At 40.1% G+C, this 22,007-nt stretch overlaps 1 protein-coding gene across 3 annotated transcripts in view; it reads right to left on the reverse strand.

The window, feature by feature from the left end:
• The window catches only part of LOC132401544 (dihydropyrimidine dehydrogenase [NADP(+)]-like), an 889,454-nt gene that overhangs the window by 583,898 nt on the left and 283,549 nt on the right, over positions 1 to 22,007 (reverse strand). The gene's annotated exons all lie outside the window — the stretch shown is intronic.

A 22,007-nucleotide genomic window follows, 5' to 3' on the forward strand; every position in this document is an offset into this window, starting at 1 on the left:
GTGCATTATTTTAAGTGACATGCTGCATGAATATTGAATAGTGAGTGGGCTTCCCTTTGTGGTTCTCTGTAAAAGATCCCTTTTTAATGAGCAATCAAACCATTGCAGTATATTTCTGAAAAAAAAAACACTTCATTTGGGATTTGGTAACTGACAACTAGATATGCATATATATCTGTTACTATGCTAATGAAATAGTTGATGTGTTCTTATTTTACTCCAGTCAATTAATCCAATCATTCAAAGTCCACCTGAAATTCTCTGCATGAACATAATTGGCAACAAGTCTTGAAAAGGGGACAGAAGCAATTAATTTACAATTTACAATTAGGTGAAAAGTAATAGGTTGCAGTAAGTATATCACTTAAAATTTCTAATCAGGAGGATTAATTAAAACTGTAATACCCTTTTAACTTTTACATTATGTTAAAGGAGTATCGCAATGAAAAGGTATTTTGCACTGACACAGATCACAAATAAATAGTTATATCATTTGTGCTGGCTGTGATTCTGACGAAAGTAACCCAGGACTCTTAATCTTGCAAAATTGTTTGCCATATAAGTAATTTCAATAAAGATAACAGGCTATAAGTTCGTCCTTGGTTGTCAGCATTAAACGCATAAAAGCATCTCCTATACATAGTATATTACTTATTCAAAGTTCAAAGTAAATTTATTATCAAAGTGTGTATACATTACCATAACTACCTTGAGATTCATTTTTTTTTGCAAGCCCTTTCAGGGAAAAATGAAACAGAATAATAGTTCATCAAAATCTATACATAAACAAAGACTGAAAAAACAACTAATATGCAAAGGAAGACCAATTGTGTAAATAACAAAAAATAATACTGAGAATGAATCTTTGATAGTGATTCTGTAGGTTGCACAGGGTAGTGATTGAAGTTATCCGAGCAGGTTCTGAATGTGATGGCTGTAGGGTAGTAACTAATGTTCTCTCTAATTTGTAATGGCCAGTGTGCACAAAAATCTTGTACTGTGCAATTTTTTTGTCCAGTGACAACATGCGTGTGCTGAATTTTTAAGTGTAAGTAAACCTGAAGATCTTCTAAGATTAATAAACTACCAAGTCCAATTTGTTGTTCATTGTTTAAAATAAATAAAACAATATACATCAATGAATCTTATTTCTCATATACTATACAACAGCATGTAATAATATCAATCTTTTCATATACCATTAAACATGTTTGAAATGGTCAAATAAAACTTATAAAATTACAAAGCTAGTTGACAAATTATCCAGATATGTGTTTTGTTTGGAAATCACTGCATACAGCACAGATTTTGTAGATTAATCACATAAGCATAAGTTGTGTGCTCATGCTTGCACAGACCTTAGAGGGGACATTGGTAGTAAGTATTCCTGAACTTGCTGATATGGGGCCTCCAGCTTCTGTAGTTCCTATAGAATGTATGTCGGCAGTGAAAAGAAGACATGGCCTGGATGGTGGTGGTCTCTGATGATGGATGCTGCCACAATGTATTGGCGCTCCATGTAAATGTACTCAATGGTGGGGAGAGCTTTGTTGGTAATGCACTGAGTCCACCACTCTTTCTAGTCTTTTCCAGTCTTGGGCTTTGGCATTTCCATACGAGGCCATGATGCAACCAGTCAGGTACTTGCCACTGTGCGCTGCAGAGGTTTGTCAAAGTATTTGGTGACAAACCTCTAAGAAAATATAGGCGCCTTCGTGCTTTCTTTGTGATAACACTTAGGTGCTGGTCTGAGGACAGAACCTCTGATACATTAGCACCAACGAATTTAAAGCTACAGACTCTCGCCTCCACTGCCCTCATGAGAATTGGCTTGTTGACCTCTACCATCTTCCTCCAGTCGATTATCAATGCTTTGGCTTTGCTGACAACCGGTGAGAGGTTGTTGCTGTGGCACCACTCAACCAGATTTTCAGTCTCTCTCCTAAATGCCAGTTTGTCACCGCCTTGATTTACCTTGATAAAAAACCTTAGATTAAATGAAGAAAAATTATGAGCTGAAGAACAAGGTGGGTGTTTTAACAATTAAGTGAGCAATAAGGGAATGACAGATGTGCTTAACGACTACTCTGCATTGATATTTATTGCAGAGGCAGGAGGTAATGTTCAAGACATCCTGGGAAAGTTAATATTTATGGGATGACCTGACCAAAATTAATATTATCAAAGTAACAGTAATGAAGAAAATAAAAAACACTCAAGAGTGACAGATCCTCAGAACCAAGTTGATGCTGCACCTGGAATTCAAGGGATTAATAACACTGCAGATCTTCCAATTATAATCTCAGCTGTCTGAATTTTATTTTTATTTAAGAAATTATAACCAAGAAATTCTATTCCTGCTTTTAATTTGTGCAATTTCAAAAATTGCTGCTTATTTTCCATCGTGTTGCCCGTTCCCTCACGTAACTGATGAGTTGTGTCACTTCCAGGGTGTACTGCTGCACAACAAACAGTCAGGGTCAGCAAGACCAAAAAATTGATTCTGGACTTCAGGAAGAGGAAGTCAGAAAAACAAAAGCCATTCCTCATTGAGGGGTCGTTGATGGAAAACATAAACAGCTTCAAGCTCACGATAGCCAACATCTTAGAGGATCTATGCTGAAACTATCACTTTCATCTAATCACAAAGAAGGCATGCCAGCAGTTCTGCTTTATTAAAAGTTTGGAGGAGATTTTGCATGTCACCAAAGATGCTTGAAAATCTCTAGAGTTGTAACATGGAGTTCATTCGGACTGGTTGCATGGTGTGGAGCCTCCAATGCCACAGGACTGCAAGAGCCTGCAGAGGATTATAGATCAGGCAGCTCCATCATGGGCACAACACTCAACACCTTCAAGAGGCGGTGCCTCAAACAACATCTATCATTAAAGTCCCACGCCATCCAGGACTTGCGCTCTCCACATTACTATAATTGGGGAGGAGGTACAGAAGCCTAAATAGCACCCTAAACGTTTTAAGAACAGCTTCTTCCCTCTGCCATCAGATTTCTAAATGATGCGTAAACACCACCTCATTATTCACCTTTTTCACTATATATTTATTTTGTAGCTTTTATGACTTACACTATACTTCTGCCACAAGGTAACAAATTTCATGACATGTCGGTCCTCCCACAATCTAAAGACGTACCGGGTAGGTTAATTGTTCACTGTAAATTATTCCAAGATTAGGTTAGGGTTAATTGAGTTTGTTCAGGGTTACTGGTGCAGTGTGGCTTAAAGGACTGGACGGGCCTATTCTGCCACTGTATCGTTAAATAAACAAACCTGATTCTGATATGGGTCTACTTTAAAAACCTGGAGACATACATCTAATTTTGTGACTTAGCTCTCAGGGGACAACTTCGAAATTTTTCATCTGGTTAGCCAGCTAGCATATGTTTCTGACGTTCTGTAAACCTAAAACTGCAGATACTTGAAATCTGAAATCTAAACAGAAAATGAGGAAAGCACTCAGCAGGTCAGGCAGCATCTGTGAAAAGGGAAGGGGAATTAACATTTCAGGCAGGAGACTCTTCATCATAAATGAGAAAGACAGAAAGCAAAGGTACACAATTTGTTCTGAAGAGCCGTTAAGTTCTGGTTAGATTGCATGTGAAATATTAACAGCTCAGCTTGGAAAGATGCATGAACATCTAACATTCGACTGCAAAGCAGGTTTACACAAAACTGGGCTTGAAGGTGAAAAGTTGGATTGACCAAAGATTCAAGATGGTAAAGAAATTATTTGAGAAGCCAGGAAGAAAATACTTCTGTTATCCAGAGTACCTGCAACATGATAGCATAGGATTGAAAGAAAAACATCCTGACTTTTCCGGACTGAAAACAGAACAAATCTTCCACCAAAGAAGGTGGTTTAAATTGCATCTGTTCTGCCAATTAGATCTGATTCTAGATCAATCACTAATTTTAATACTGTCTGGTATATTTTTGTCATTTAGAAGTATTAGAAAATATTGTACAAAAGTGTCTATCTGGAGTTTGGTTCCATGGTAGATGGCAGAAAAGAAGTTGTGGGTAAAGTGTGTCTACTCTTCCTGCTATGTTTAAAAATGCATTTAGGAAAGAGACTTCAGAACTCAAAATGTTCCATGTAATCATGATAGATTAAATATCATCAATACAATTTTCTAATACTGTAAAGATATTCTACAGTTACTTTTTCTTTTTTAAGAGGTCCAAAAATAAGATAGAGGGTTTCAAGGTGTCACAGTCACTAGACTAAAAACCCAGAAACCTGAACAAATAATCAGAGTCCAAATTCCATCATAGCAGCTAAGGAATTTAAATTCAATTAGTAGTTTAGAATTTGGTGGAAAAAAATTGGTGAAGCTTTCATTGTGTGCTGTGTCTGCGAGGTTGAGTCGGGCGGCGCCGTGGAAGTCCATAGCGGGGGTATTCCCTTCTGCTGCCTGCATGGGATGGCGAGTTTGTCGGGATCCTGGGGACTTGTGGAAACAGTGTGGTGATTTCTTTTGAACTTATAGTCCCTTAACATCTTTGGACTATTTTTACTGTGCCCATGGTCTTTTTTTTTTTATCAATTATGCTATTGTTTGCACTGTTGTAACTATGTGGTTTTGTGCAGTTCTTGTAGCTTTAGTTTTTGGTCATTTGTCTGGTGGATTTGGGGAACGCGCTAAGACAGTAACGCGATATTAATACGCAGCAGCCTCTGTGGACTCTGGATTGGGGATTGCCAAACGTTATGTGGATTTTCTGGTGTAGTCTGTTTTGTCATGTGCTTTTGTGATATCATTCTGGAGGAACATTGTCTCATTTTTTAACTGCATTGCATTTGTGGTTTCTAAATGACAATAAACTGAATCTGAATCTGAAAATAAGTAACTGTTCATCAGTTACCACAGTGGCGAAAACTGCTAGACTGTCATCAAGCTTTAACCTGATTTAGCAATGCCTTTCAGTGCAGGAATCATAATTCAGATTATCCTACAACTGACTCCAGATTTAGCCCATCTGTTTGACTCTTAAATGCCCTATGAAGGAACCTAGCAAATCTCCCATTGTATCACAATTAGACAGAATGGATAAACCCAGAAAGCAGCTGAATGCCGAGAATTTGGAATGACGAACTTGTTTTAAGGCCAGTTGACCTTGCAGAACCTTCCTCATATGAATTATGAGAGCTATCCCACTGTCCTTACAGGCCAAAGTGGAAAAAGTTGGCCATTATCTCACTCATAGAATGATACCACCTACACAATGTGCCAGGGTCCATCATAATCATTGGGTACACCTTGTCCCATCTATAGTAGCAGCACATCCATATGAGACAGTAACATCACCATCATCTTCACCATTGATTTCAGATACCATAAAATCTCAAGGTATCAGATCAAATGGCAGATCATAGGACACCACTGCCTGATTACCAGTACTTCCTAAGCTAATGAACTGGCTCTTTTTTTTGAACAACATGGAAGGAGAAATGTAAGAAGCATGTGAACAGAATGGGAGACTTTAGTGGTTATGAATGAGAGTGGCTAGACAGCACCAATTCACACTGAGCTGGCTGAGTCCTACATGTCATAGCGACCAGAATGGGTCTGTGGCAGGTAGTGAGTGAGCCAACACAAGAGATCGACTTTCTTCATATTGTTCTCACCAGTTTTCTTGTGGCAGATACTTCTGCCATGACAGAACAGGTAGAAATAAAACCAACGCATACTCATCGTGAAGACATAGTTCCGTCGTCACATCAAGGATACTTTGCTACCCTGTGACAGCAGATCTGCTAAATAGGGGGATGGATCCAGAACAGGTCTGGTTGATCAGTTCTGCAGTCTTACCCAATCTGGCTGATTCATATCTCCAGACCCATCAGACCCTTAAAGGCCTTCTGAGCTGACCGAGTAAGGGTATCATCAATAGCCTCCCCTGGTCCAACCATGTCGATCTCATAACAAAGAAAGCTCACCAATGCCTCTACTGCCTCAGGAAGCTAAAGAAGTCTGGCACGTCCTTGTCAACCCTTACCAATTATTTTTTCAATGCACCATAGAAAGCATCCTATCTGGATGTAAAGTGGTTTGGTAAGGCAACAGCTCGGCACTTGACCACAAGAAGAGTTGTGGACGCGGCTCAGCACATCATAGACATGAGAATCCCTTCCATGGATCCTGCCTGTACTTCTTGCTAATCCAGTAAAGCAAATCCCACCACGAAAGCTGTTCTAAATCCAAGGAAATACTGAAATTTGTCATTACAGTTTTTTTTTTCCTTGATATCACTAACCCTAAAACGACTGAAGCTCTGGTAGAAACTTCAGTGTTCATTGATGTCCTTCATGGAAAGAAATCGGCCATCCTTATCCTGGCCAATAGGTGACTGCAGACACAGCAATGTGGGTGGGTCTTAACTGCTTCCACGGTCAAGTCATTTTGTTGTCATTTCGACCATAACTACTGGTACAGTACATAGTAAAAATGAGACAACGTTTTTCAGGACCATGGTGTTACATGACACAGTACAAAAACTAGACTGAACTACATAAAAAACAACAGAGAGTAAAAAAACAATTACGCTAGACTACAGGCCTACCCAGGACTGCATAAATTGCACAAAACAGTGCAGGCATTACAATAAATAATAAACAGGACAATAGGGCAAGGTGTCAGTCCAGGCTCTGGGTATTGAGGAGTCTGATAGCTTGGGGGGAAGAAACTGTTACATAGTCTGGTCGTGAGAGCCCAAATGCTTCAGTGCCTTTTCCAAGATGGCAAGCGGGAGAAGAGTGTGTATGAGGGGTGCGTGGGGTTCTTAATAATGCTGTACAGGGGCAATGAGGGAAGGACAGAAAATGCTGGTGCTACCAGTGACATTACAGCCTCTGAATTAATAAATAGAAAAAAAGGTTGAGGATGGTCAGTTAATCTGCCATGCAGGCTTCACAAATAAGATTTTGCAGTTATACTGTAGGTAAGGCCAAAGGTGAATGTTGGTTGACCACTATAGCAGTAATAATATGGCTATAGTATTCTAGCAGGGGTGGCATGGTAGCTTAGTGGTTGCCACAAATCTTTACAGCACAGGCGACCCAGATTCAATTCGCTGCCTCTAAAACGTTTGTACATTCTTTCCGTAACTGTGGGTTTCCTCCCAGTGCTCTGGTTTCCTCCCAGAATCCAAAGATGTACCGGTTGGTAGGTTAATTGGCCATTGTAAATCAGGCTCAGGTTAAATCGAGAGTTGTTGGGCGGCATGGCTCAAAGGTTTGAAAGGCCCTATTTTGCGCTATATCTCAATATATAAATAATGCAGCTGATGTTTATGATGTAGCATGTTTTCACATCCCCTTGCAACAGATAAACTATTTGGCCTATTAAGCCTCTCCAGGCACTTCGACCAATTCCACCTTCCTTAAGAAGATCCTTAATTCCTTGAATATAGAAAACAAAAATTTGCAGTAACCATCATGTGCTCATCATCTCCTATCATCTGATTCTCCTTATATCCAGCTATGCTAGGGGATATTGAATCTGGCCACTTGGCCTACCATCAGAACATCTTTGGGGTGTAGGAGGAAACCAGCTCACCCACGAGAAACTCACCTGGTCAAAGGAAAGTCACAAACTCCACAAAGACGGCACCCGAGGCCAGGATTGAACCCAGGTCACTGGAGCTGAGGGGCAGCAGTCCTTCTCGTTACCATGTCAACAAGAAATTTAAATTACACTCACCACTGGGACTCAGTGAGGCACAGCATCCAGTAATCGTCAAATAAAAACTTGATCTTCATGGATCCCCACAAGGTTAGTACGACTCCAACAAGCACACATGAATTTCTGGTCTGTGCAGCATTACTCGTGTACCTGACTGAGTCATTCATGATGTGTGCTTTTTACTCCCCACTAACACCACTTATACCTTGAGCTGGTTATTAAGTATTATTTTGACTGGTAATGACGAGTCCTCCAAATAAAATATCCAGGAACCGTTTGTGGGTTAACACTGTCAGATTAAATAAAGCTTTACAATGGGGCTCATATGTGAGAAGGAGTAACAGAGTGTACTGCAATCTGATTGGTGTTTGACATTGTGTTCATGAATCATTTATTCCTGAGTAGCAGTAAGAGGCTGCAATAACTTTGTTGATCTTTTTAATAAAAATCAGTGCAGTTACAAATAAAGAACAAAACAGTTATCATAAATATTACTATTATAAAAGGAAGTGCATAAGTAAACGTATAACTTCAGACTTATTTCCAGTATTTTATCAATAGGTCATTCATTCTATTGTACTACAGTAGTTCCACTCAAGACTTAACCACTTAGTCCTTTTCCCCATACACTTTACAAAGTAATTACACAAACTAGCATTGCATCAATTTTACATGGCATACTGTTCCTGTCCTCTGAAAACAGTACATCCTCTGACTTTCCATGAGTAATGCCACAAGAGAATTTCTATAAAAATAGGCCAACAGTGTGACCCCATTTGGCTAATTTACCTTTTAACCATATGCAAAGACAAAATATGGCCACATGCTTGCTGCATTGTAGTGTGATTGCTGCCATTGACAGAAGTAAATTAAATTTAAAAAATCTCCCGCACTGGCAAGTGCAGTCAATCACTGCAATTGTTTTGACTAGGCAACACAGCCTTTTAAAATTACATTTTGTCCGGTAGCCCCTTAGCAACACTGGACAAATGGGACGTATTTGTCATTTGTGTCTTATTACAATACAGCTCATCGTTCCAATAGCTCTCTACCTTATTTGCTGCTTTCAAGTCCGTTCAAAGTCAGGAAGAATGAGAAGAGGAAATTTTCTCTCAGCGTAAAGCAGGAAGCACTGGCGCAGCATTTATAGCTGTAATGCGAGCGTAACTGTCAGTGCTCGTCATCGTTATAGTGCAAAGCTGACAGCAACTTCTGGTGTCTGGCTGCGTGCAGTTAAACACTGGCAGAAAGACCATTTTCCTCCAAAGGCTGCTCTGTTGCAGGTTTTGTTGATGCAAAGATAGACTGGGGAAGGCCGGCAAGATGCCTGATTGCCACAGTCGCCCACCTCGGAGAACACTCTTTTCCTGCAGTATGCTCCCTTCCCCAGCGAACCAGCAATCAGAGACCCCGGAGATGGCAAAGCCCATCTTACTCCCCAGAACACCTTTAATTGCCAGTGATTCCCTGCCCCAGGTTCACTGGCTGCCAAAGCTGTTGCTAAAATTAAATGTCTCTGAATATCTTCAAAATTCAAAACCACCCAGCACTATTGAAAAATAAGGTACCATTGTATAAAATAACTTAGGACACCAAAGGTGGTGAGAGTGTGGAATGAGCTATGAGAAATGGTGGATGCGGGTTCGATTTCAACACTAAAGTGAAGTTTGGATAGGTACATGGATGGGAAGGGTATGGAGGGCTACGGCCCAAATGCACATCAATGGGTCTTGGCAGAGTAATTTGTTTGGTATGGGATAGATAGGCCGAAGGCCCTGTTCTACACTCTGGTGTTCTATGGCTTTATGACTAAAACTCTACTTCAGCATAATAGGCAACAACTCAATATAATGAAATAAAATTTGGAATTAACTTGTCCTTGCCAATTCTCTTTTCTTTTGCTTTCCCCCATTGAATTCAACAGTCAGTAAGAATTGCACCTGGACTTTCCTCGCAAATGCTCCGCTAACGGACTCTCCAATCCAACTGATGGGAAATCTAGGAAACTCTGACTTTATAGAGGTGCACCATTTAGCTGGACAATAAGCATGTGTTCATAAGTCCCAAATAAGTGCCATTTTAAAGGATGGAAGATACAAATGGATCTGTTTGCTTTTCAGCAGAAGATACCCTCCAAAGAACTGCTGCAAACTTTCAAATTTATTCCCACAACTCTTAGGCACTGGGTCAAAATCCTGGAATTCTCTATTTATCTGCACTATAGAAATACCTCTGCTACGTGCAATCAAATAATCAAAAAGGTTCATCACCATCTTCCCATGGGCAATAATATTTAATACTAATGTATTTATTTATTTATTTAGAGATACAGCCCGGGACAGGCCTTCCAGCCCAATGTGTCTCACTGCCCAGCAACCCACCCATTTGATACTAGAAAAAAACTGTAAAAATTCTTTGAGGAAGTAACCAGCAGGGTGGACAAAGGAGAGGCAGAGGATGTCATTTACTTAGATTTTCAGAAGGCACCTGATAAAGCACCTCACGAGGCTGCTTAACAAGATGAAACCCGATGGCGTTGCAGGAAAGATACTGGCATGGATAGAGGAATGGCTGACAGGCAGGAGGCAGTGAGTGGGAATAAAAGGGGCCTTTTCTGGTTGGCTGCTGGTGACTACTGGTGTTCCTCAGGGGTCAGTACTGGAACTGCTACTTTTTACATTGTTTATCAATAATTTAGAAAGTGGAATTGATGGCTTTGTGGCAAAGTTTGCGGATGATATGAAGATGGGTAGAGGGGTAGGTAGTGCTGAGGAAGCAATGTGTTTGCAACAGGACTTAGACAAATTGGAAGAATGGGCAAAAAAGCGGGTGATGGAATAGTGTTGGGAAATGCATGACAATGCATTTTGGTAAAAGAAACAGAAGTGCAGACTATTATCTAAATGGGGAGAAGGTTCAAACATCAGAGGTGCGGAGGGACTTAGGAGTCCTCTTGCAAGACTCCCTGAAGGTTAATTTACAGGTTGAGTCTGTGGTAAAGAAGGTAAATGCACTGTTGCCATTTATTTTAAAGGGGCATAGGATATAAATACAAGGAGATAATGCCAGGGCTTCATAATCAGGCCACACTTAGAGTATCGTGAACAGTTTTGGCTCCCTTATCTCAGAAAGGATTTGTTGTCACTGGAGAGAGTCCAAAGGAGGTTCACAAGAATGATTCCAATAATGAAGGGGTTAACATATGAGGAGCATTTAGCAGCTTTGGGCCTGTACTCACTGGAATTTAGAAGACTGCGGAAGAATCTCATTCAAACTTACCAAAATTTGAAAGGACTAGATAGGGTGGATGCGAAGAAGATGGTCCCTCTGGTAGGCTATCCAAAACTAGAGGGCACAGCCTTAAAATAAAGGGGGTGACCTTTTAGATCAGAAGCAAGAAGGAGTTTTTTTAGTCAAAGAGTGGTGAATTTTTGGAAAGCTCTGCCACAGACTACAGTGGAGGCCAAGTCTGTGGGTATATTTAAAGTAGAAGTTAATAGATTCCTGATTGGTCAGGGTATCAAGGTATGAGGTGAGAGAGATGGTATATGGGATTGAATGGGATCCGGGATCAGCCATGATGAAACGGCAGAGTGGATTGGATGGGCTGAATGGCCTAATTCTGTTTCTATGTCTTATGGTCTTATGGCCTAATGGTTCCTCCCACAGCCATAATGGCTTTGGAATATAGGAGGAAATTCGAGCACCCGGAAGAAACCCTTGCGGTCATGTGGAGAATGTAAAAACTCCTTACAGATGGCCCCAATCTGTAACAGCATCACGCTAATCGCTATACTACGTTGGCATCCTATCCCCCTGGCTAAACCCAATCTCATAAACACATTTATAAATGCTGAAAACTGAATTTGCTCGTTGAAATTGCTCACAGTCCACACATGCAAGTCCACTTAGCTTTTGGGAAAATTATTTGGCAACTCAATGGCAACCATTGTTCATTTACTACTGCCTGCAAATTCAGGGCCAAACCCCCTCCAATGTTAACACAAGTATGCATTTTCTTCACACAAGAATGGACAACATTTTAACTAACTTGCAATAAACTGGGACAGTGCTGTTTATCCTCTTATATATGCAGATACCATGGGGCTCACAGTTAGTTGGGGTCAAATATGGATATTGCATCCTAACTGCCTAAGTGATACACAAGACAGTACGCAAGCCAGGGCTGTATAATATGGAGAGCAAGCTGTTGCCTATGCAGCAGGACTCCCCTCTCTGTGCACCTGATGAATCTAATGGAACAGCGGAGCCTGTTACATTCTGGCACCAGTGGCATGGCAGGGGTTTCCAGCCAGTGTTGTACTCAACTTAGGACTGCCTAAGTGATTGTAGCTCCGGATTTATCCTTGTGATTTACCCCTGAAGCCTTCCTCATAAGTGGGTACAGCTGCAAGGCAGCAGAGGTTTGAGATCAGGGTTTTCCTTCTCCGAGATGAGCTCCTTCTCTTGTCATTAGAAATGGTTCCACCGCCTTAGTAGCTAAGCCACACACGACGGTCAGGAGTTGGGCTTGGTTGTTTGAGACTATTTGAGATTCACACCATTTGGAGCATTTAATAGGTAGTGGGAGCATTTCAGCACTACTCTCCCAGCTATGTCATTCTTATCTTAAGGAACCAGGCCTACACAATGTACATAAATTCTGAAATGATGTATTAAGTTAATAATTTGGAACAAATTTACATTTTAAATAATCATTAAAAAATAAATAAAATGACAAATACATGAATAAACCTGAAGTGCAATTGCTAATATTAATAAGAATTAAAGTTTTAAAAATATACTATAACAAATTTAATAATTTTAAATGTCAATAGTTAAATCAATTTTTTTTCATTCTCTTTAAAAGAAATCTGCCTGTTGTTTTGGTCTAGCTGAGTTTCTATTTAATAAACTCTACCTTCTCAGTGAGTTTTCTAAGTGGATCATAGCTATAATTATTCTTAATACTGTTTAGAACATGGCATTTTAGGCGTTTTGTCTTTAATCAGTCAGAGAAGTTACCACTGTGTGAATGACATCTTTGTCAGAATTAAACAAAAGCAAACTTCTGGCTAGAATGGGCAGAGAGAATAGTACCAACAGTCACCAGATCTTCGGCTAAAAAGATTAAAGAGTTCTGCACAAACTACCACAGAGGGTAAGGCCTGCAACCTTTAAAAAATCTTAAATGGAGACATCTGGTGGAATACTACTGTTCATGTGACTTCTGGGTTAGGTTCTCCAGGGACTTGTGACAGCTGTGAATGTTGTCATGGTGACAAATTCTTCCAGCAGTTTGAATTGCACACAGGTCATTGTTGTTTGCCTTTGACTCCAGACTCAGTTAGCAGGAGGGCATGCACTGTAGGGAAGACAGTAGTCGGGAAAGAAGTAAGAGTCAGGAAGTGTAATGTCTTACTTCAGGCAGTACATGAACGAGTACTCAGTATATTCTGCACAGGTAGCCTAAATCCCCTGGTAACCCGACATCTTGCTTTGTTTTAAGAAATAAAGACCAACATTTTATGCTCACCACATGAGTTCTTCTATGATACATTTTGAATATTCCGTTGCAAATGTATTGCATTTTTGGTAGTTCTCTAGGCTGCAATACTGGATGAAAAGTCGTAATAAATCATTGCTGTGGTATTGGCCCTGGCAAATCAAATTGCTGGAAATTTAAATACACTTTTAACAAAAGCAATGAGCTGATGAAGCTTTGGTATTTCACTTCACAAAAATAAGCACTGTGATGGAAGAGGGTGCTTTTCTCTCAGCATTGTTAGACGGCTTCGATGGCGCGACATAGATCGAGGTTAAGTTGAAGCAGAGATAGAATAACTGGATTGAAGTGCACAGATGTTACACGTATCCATTTTAAAATCATATATTTTGTACTAATTTATATTGCGTCATTATAATTCTCATAATTCAAAACCAGGCAGTTTTGTGTTAATATGATTTGCTCACTATAACGAGCTAGCTGCTTTTATACAGACAGATACAACCCTAACTTTCTCAGAATGCTTGAAGTCTGCAGTACAAGTGTTGAGGATAAACACTTTCAAAGCAAGGTCACCGTTCCCATTATTACAATGAAGTTTATAATTTCAGTCTGGTTCTAGAACAACTCCTTCTTTCAAGCAACTGGCAAAGTGGTTTGAGTGACTCACACCCCTCCAGCGCCATTCTGTGATGGTTTAAGTGGCTGTGACAATCATAGTAATAATAATTAATCAAACTTAATCTTGCCATTAATTAACAGCGGCACAGAGTTATGATAATTAGCTGTTCAATTCTTTTGGCAAGAACCTCTGTGGAGCAGCACGAGTCCTAGCAAATTATGCAATGGCATATGTGTTCCTCATTTCCTTACCACACAGAAGGAAGTCAATTCAGTTCATTCATTTCCCTACCAGCACACAGTGCAAACCCCTTTTCTCCTAATTTTCTCTGTACCATTTTCTCCCCACATTCCCATCGTCTCCCCATCCCAACCACACGCCTGCACACGAGGGACAACGTGCAGCGGCCAATTAACTTGGCACCTGCATGCCTTTGGGATACGGGAAGATACTGGAGCACCGGGAGGAACCACATGGAGTCACAGGGAAAAGGTGCAAACTCAACAGAGAGAGCACCAGATATCGAGTCACTGGAACTACGAGGTGGTGTCACCACCAGCTGCAGAACTGTGCTGGCCTTATGTATGGCACAAGTCAGATGCTTCTAATGTTCCTGGAATTTCTGCACAATAGCAAGTTCAAAGTTCAAAGTAAATTTATTATCAAAGTACATACGAAACCATATACCAGCCTGAGATACATTTTCTTTCAGAAATTCACAGTAGACCAATAAAACAATGGAATCAATGTACAAACCCCATTTCCAGAAAAGTTGAGATATTATCCAAAATGCAGTAAGAACAAAAATCTGTGATATGTTGATTCACGTGAACCTTTATTTAACTGACAAAAGTACAAAGAAAAGATTTTCAATAGTTTTACTGACCAACTTAATTGTATTTTGTAAATATACACAAATTTAGAATTTGATGGCAAAAACACACTCAACAAAAGTTGGGACAGAGGCATGTTTACCATTGTGTTACATCACCTTTCCTTTTAATAACACTTTTTAATCATTTTGGGACTGAGGATACTAATTGTAGTAGATTTTCAATTGGAAATTTTGTCCATTCTTGCTTGATATAAGACTTCAGCTGCTCAACAGTCCGTGGTCTCCGTTGTCTGATTCTCCTCTTCATGATGCACCATACATTTTCAATAGAAGATAGACCTGGACTGGCAGCAGGCCAGTCAAGCACACGCACTCTGTGTCTACAAAGCCACGCTGTTGTAGGCTGTGCAGAATGTGGTCCGGCATTGTCCTGCTGAAATAAGCATGGACGTCCCGGGAAGGGACGTCGCCTTGATGGCAACATATGTCTCTCTAAAATCCTAATATACACCTCAGAGTCAATGGTACCTTCACATACATGCAACTCACCCATGCCGTGCGCACTGATGCACCCACATATCATCACAGATGCTGGCTTTGCCACCTTTCGCTGATAACAATCAGGATGGTCGTTTTCATCTTTGGCACGGAGAACCTGACGCCCATTTTTTTCCAAAAACTAGCTGAAATGTGGACTCACCTGACCACAGCACACGGTTCCACAGTCTTTCAGTCCATCTGAGATGAGCTCCGGCCCAGAGAACCTGCCGGCGTTTCTGCATTGAGTTGATATATGGCTTCCTCCTTGCATAATACAGTTTCAAGTTGCATTTCTGGATGTAGAGATGGACTGTGTTAAGTGACAATGGTTTTCTGAAGTGCTCCCGAGCCCGTGTGGCTATAATTGTCACAGTAGCATGATTTCTTAGGCAGTGCCACCTGAGGGCTCGAAGATCACGCACATTCAACAGCAGTTTCTGACCTTGCCCTTTACGCACTGAGATGTCTCTGAATTCTCGGAATCTTTTCACAATATTATGTACTGTAGATGTTGAAAGACCTAAATTCTCTGCAATCTTGTGTTGGGAAATGTTCCTTTTGAACTAACAATACTCTCACAGATTTTGGCACAAAGGGATGAGCCACGACCCATCCTTGCTTGCAAGGACTGAGCCTTTGATGGATGCTACTTTTATACCCAGTTATGTTACCTCACTTGCTACCAATTAGCCTGCTTAATGTGGTCTTTCAAACCAGCGTTACTTGAATATTCTGCGCACTTTTCAATCTTATTTTAACTCTGTCCCAACTTTTGTTGAGTGTGTTGCAGCCATCAAATTCTAAATTCGTGTATACTTACAAAGTACAATTAAGTTGGTCAGTAAAACTCTTGAAAATCTTTTCTTTGTACTTTTGTCAGTTAAATAAGGGTTCATGTGAATTAACATAGCTCAGATTTTTGTTTTTATTGCATTTTGGAAAACATCCCAACTTTTTTGGAAATGGGGTTTGTAAAATTACACACTAACACTGAACAACCAATGCACAATTGAATACAAACATACAAAAAAAAATCAAATAATGGATAGACGGATGAGTGAATGAACAAATACAGACAAATAATTGAAATTAAGAACATGAGTTGTAGCGTCCATGACAGTGAGTCCACAGGTTATGGAATTAGTTCAGTGTCAATGTGAGTGAGGTTCTCCACGCTGCTTCAGGAGACTGAAGGTTTAAGGTTATTACCGGTACATGGTCCTGGTGGTCTGTGACCTACAGCTCCTGTACCTCCTTCCCAATGTCAGCAATGACAAGGAAGTATGTCTTCAGCAGTACAGGTCCTCGATAATAGATGCTGTTTCTTTGTGGCAGCGCTCCTTGTAGATGGCGGGGAGGGTTTTCCGCAGTGGACTAGCAATGAAGTACAGCAGCAGCGGCCCAATTTCCATGAGAGAAAATGTCACTTCAAAAGGCCATTTCACCATCTACACTACCAGCATAAAGTGACATTTGTCAAAGGATCTTCAATCCTAAGGCAGTATGAGAAGCACTTACTGACTCGCAGCACAGTTACATTTGCAGACAAAGTTGAAAGTTTCGTGCTCAGGCAGCTGATTAATGCTGATAGAGGGACATCTTCCCAAAGGAAGCCAGCGTAGCAGATCCAATGACGTTATTATGTTGGATACTTCCTTGAAAGCATATCAATGACAACGTGGCAAAACGTGAAAAAAGACGTGTCAGGGTGATCAAGAGCCAAGATGCCCTGAATACTCACACCTGCCAAAATACCACCAACCACTTCTGCAGTCTGTGGCATGCCCATTGAGTAAAAACAGCAGGGAGCTCTGTTTTAGGCTACGGATGATTAGTAAGACAGATGCACAGCTGAACCTTCATCTGCAAGGTCACCTGTAAGTAGAATATAAAAAGGGACAAAATTGCTGTCACCACTGTCTTAAAATCTGGGTCTACTTACCTTGCGAGTATGTTATAATAGTTTCACACAGTGGGGCAGAGGACAATATGTCTTACATCCATCTTTTACAGCACAATCTCTCTGCATCAGCAACCATTAAGAACAGATGTTAAGTGCCAAGCTCCTTTGTTACCCTGTTAGAGTGTTAGGTTTAATTTTTGTTTAGTCTAAACCACTTTTGTTCTTAAACATATCTACTTCAGAACAGTCTGGTGAAGGTTTGAGGTTCTGAGGAAGTCGTGTCTATTGTGACACTTCCCAGTAAGTTGTCTGTGGCACTTTAAACCTCAGCTGCATAATATTCTTCCCAGCGAATAGTTTGTGCATTATATCTCTCCACTGATACGCCTTAAGCAATCCTAACATACTGGCATATGAGTTGCAGCCCCACCTACCACTTCCTGATGCACTCAGTGGCTTTCCTGCTCAACTCAACCTTCCCAGAGCTCTGACAGAGGAAAAGCAAGTAATGCGCTCTTTGTATCTCTGATCTCTTAGACCTTAAGACATAGGAACAGAATTAGGCTATTTGGTCCATTGAGTTTCCTCTACCATTCCATCATGGCTGATTTATTATCCCTCCCAATCCCATTCTCCAGCCTTCTCCCATTTGACACCCCTACTAACCAAGAACATATCAACCTCCGCTTTAATTATACCCAATGACTTGCCTTCCAGAGTTGACAGTGGAAATGTTATTACACACAGTCACCACTATCTGGCTGAAGAAATTCCTCCCCATATCTGCTCTAAGGGGGCATCCTTCTATTCTGAGGCTGTGCCTTCTTGTCCTAGACTCTCTCACCATTGTAGAGGTTCCCAACCTGGTAACACTCCATGGCATAAAAAAACATTGGGGACCCCTGCAGTACAGGAAGCATCCACTCCATGCCCACTCTATTTCAGTCTTTCAATATTCAATAGTTTTTAATGAAATTCCACCCTCCATCACATTTTTCTCAACTGCAGTGAGTACAGGGTCAGAGCTGTCAAATGCTCCTCATCTATTAACTCTTTAATTCCTGGGATAATTCTCATAAACTTCTTCCAGACTCTTTTCAATGCCAGTACATAAGGGACCCACAAATGCTCACCAATGCCTTATAAAGCCTCAGCATCTCTTCTGAACAGTACCCTTGCCACCCATGACTGTTGGGATTGCCATGCCTATCTAATAAGGGAAGACCAAACCACCACATGGAATATTATGATTATAATTTGATCTAATTTTCAGAAAGAAAAGAATACATTTGCTATAGAGGGAATACAGGAAGCTTTAACAGCTTCGAATTTTGAGGAAAGATGGTAGACTAGACCTACTTTTTCTCTAAAGTTACAAAGAACGAGAGAAGATCGCAATGAAATCTACAGAATTCTTACAGTACTTGATGCATTGAGGATAGTTCCTCTGGCTGAGGTGTCTAAAACCAGGGATCATAGTGTCAGGACAAGAAAGCTATTTAGGAATGAGGTGAGAGGAAATTTCTTCATGAAGAGGGTGGGGAACATTGGAACTCTCGACCCTAGAGTGCCGTGGAAGTTCAGACATTGAATTCATTCAAAACAAAAACTGTTAGATTTCTGGAGATTAAGGGAATCAAGGGATATGAAGATAGAAGCTTGAGGTAGGACCCAGCTTTAAATGGCATTCGCTCAGTGGTCACTTTGTTAGGTCCAGAACAAATTCAATATAGTTTTCTGCTACCATAGCCCATGTATTTGAAGGATTGATGTGTTGTACATTCAGAGATGCTCTTCTGCATACCACTGTTGCAACGGCTGGTTGTTTGTGTTACAGTCGCCTTCTTGTCAGCTTGAACTAGTCTGGTCATTCTCCCTCGACTTTTCTCATCAACAATGTGTCCTTGCCCACAGAGCTGCTGCTCATTGAATGTTTTTTGGGTTTTTTTGCACTATTTTCTATAAACTCTGGAGATTGTTGTGCCCAAAAACCCCAGGAGGTCAGCAGCTTCTGAGATAATCGAACCACCCCGGCTGGCACCAGCTATCGCTCCATGGTCAAAATCACTTAGATCACATTTTTCCCTATTCTAATGTTGATCTGACCAACAAATGAATTTCTTGAACACGTCTGCAAACTTTTATGAATTGAGTTGCTGCTATATGAATGGGTGATTAAATATTTGCATTAATACCAGGTATACAGGCTTAGCTAATGAAGTAGCCACTGAGTGTAGACCCAAGAGCAAAGTTTAAACTCTTATGGATATGGGCAGCACGTTGATGTAGTAGTTAGCACAACACTTTACAGTACCAATGACCCAGGTTCAATTCCTGTCACTGCCTGTAAGGAGTTTGTATGATCTCCCCATGATTGTGTGGGTTTCATTGTAAATTGTCCTATGATTAGGCTAGGCTTAAATTGAGGATTGCTGGCCAGCGTGTCTCGAAGAGCCGGTCCATCCTACACTATGCTGTATCTCAATAAATCAATAAATAAAAGAGCAGTGCTGCTGAAATTTTTGCCAACTCGAAGGAATGTGAGGACAGAAGAGAAAGAAGGTTTATTTCCTCATTTAAAGCGCATCCAATTGGGTTCTGAAATTTTTCAATGTCTGTTTAAGACTCGTTGATTGTTGTAACAATACTCTTTGAGATGTTCAAGTATTGCAAATTCCCACAGTAATCTAATTTTACTCATTTTTGACAAGTCAATTTCACTCATTTTAACTACTAATTTGTAGCGTTCACTAGCATGCAACAACGTTGTGTAAGATTCAATGTCTCATGCTCCTACTTACCTTTGTGATTGGCGTGATACTCTCGTCAACAAAATGCTTGGTCTGAAATGCTGGATGGCAAAATGCTTTTTCAATTGTGCAGAAGAGAAGTGAAAAACATTGCAATTCCCAGCACTTTGTCAAAATCAAAGTACTCCATTATTAAATATACATGTTGTAGACATTACAGCTTCATTCAGCTAGTCATCGAACCAGGCATTATTAGCAGGGTTCAGTACTTATGCATATTTAATCTGAATAGTAAGATGTTGCTTTTTATAGAATACACGTGACATTGTTGTAATAAATAAATAATTGTAAAATTGGTTTTTAACTGAGAAGAAAGAACTTTAAGTTAGATCTTCAGAAGGACAAACTGCTATATCGAATGAGGAACAGGAACCTCAAGTTCCACACCACCAGGTTCACGAATAATTACCACCCTTCAACCTTACGGCTCCTGACCCAGCATGGGTAACTTCAGTCATTTCAATGCTGAACTGATTCCACAGCCTATGGACTCATTGCAAGGACTCTGCACCTCATATTCTTAATATAATATTACTCATTATTTATTTATTTATTTATTTATTGTTATCACTTGTTTTGGTCTTGTATTTGCAAAGTTCTCTGTTTTTGTACATTGGTTGTCTGTCATTGTGTGCAATTTTCACTGACTCTATTGTGCTTCCTTGTACCTACTGAATCTGTACCTGTACCATCTCTCCTACCAGCACTCCTTCTCTGCCACGTGTATCACACACCTCCTGTGGCACACCACACTCAACATTCCGAACATCCTTTGCTTCCACCAGATTTGCAAACTTGCTCTCCACTCCACATTGAGAAGTACAATGCTGTGCAAAAGTCTCAGCCACTCTAGCTATATACACTTCATGTGCCCAAGACTGTAGCACAATACTGCACTACTTTGATAATAAATTTACTTTCAACTTTCAACTGTATAAAGTACCGGCTTATTAATTAGGCAGCAAATCTTTTCTGTAATTTCTTCAATCAGATTGGAATTATTCTCCTATCATTAGGGGCATCCCCAAACCTGTCAGAATGTTGGAAGTTACCATTACTTAAGTTTGAGGGAAGGAAAAACTGCCCTCACTTTGACAAGACCTATTGCGTATTTAATATTTCAGTAATACTTGAGTAAGATTGCAAATATATTGTTTGATTAAGGATTATTGTTAATTTAAGTAATTCATTTTGGGTTACATGTAAAATACGTGAATTGTATATATTATGATGCTATTCATGATAAGTGATGTTACATATACACATCACTTAAAGTAAAAAACAAAGTTAGATATGTTATTCCAGATTTGTTTGTTTCTGTTTCAATTAGTTTTATGTTTTGGAGTTACAAAACATAATAGTGGTGATGAGGAAGTTTTAAACAAGCCTGGGATGACTACCTACCCGTTGAAGCGTAGCGTGACGTTCCAGTAAAAAAGAGTGCAGCAAGAAACAGCCAAGGATGCAAAAATGGCTGGCTTCATCAGAAAATTTGATGTATTGATTACAAACAACTTAGTATTGTAAACTGATCAAATTAAGCAGTATTTTGAAGCAAATGAAATAGCCAATGAGAAACAAGTATCACTTTTGCTGAGTGCATTGGTAGCTTGCATAGGAGTTTGGCTGCTCCGGCCAAACCAGCTGAGATAAGCTTTGCTGATATTGTGAAAGAAATGCAGGAACATTTAGAACCAAATCCATTGTTAATTGCAGGACGCTTTAGGTTTCGTAAGCGGAATCAAAGAGAAGAGGAGTCCATTTCAGCATACATGGCTGAATTGAAGAAGTTGTCTGAGCATTTAGTGATGAGAGGTCATTTAGTTTGTGGAATCCTACAAGAAAGCATTCAAAGACAGCTCTAACTGAAACACAACTTACATTGAGAAGAGCAGTTGAAATTGCTATATCAGTGGAAACATTAGACAAATACACAAGTGAATTGCAATCAGGAATAAAAGTGAGTATGGACAAAAATACAACATCTATACAGGAACCAGCCTGACTGAACAAATTATGTTACCACTGTGGCAGCAGCTCACATTCACCAGACCAATGCAGGCTTAAAGATGAAATTTGCAGAAAACA

This window comes from Hypanus sabinus, chromosome 11 (assembly GCF_030144855.1).
Source record: "Hypanus sabinus isolate sHypSab1 chromosome 11, sHypSab1.hap1, whole genome shotgun sequence".
In the NCBI taxonomy this organism is placed as follows: Eukaryota; Metazoa; Chordata; class Chondrichthyes; order Myliobatiformes; family Dasyatidae; genus Hypanus; species Hypanus sabinus.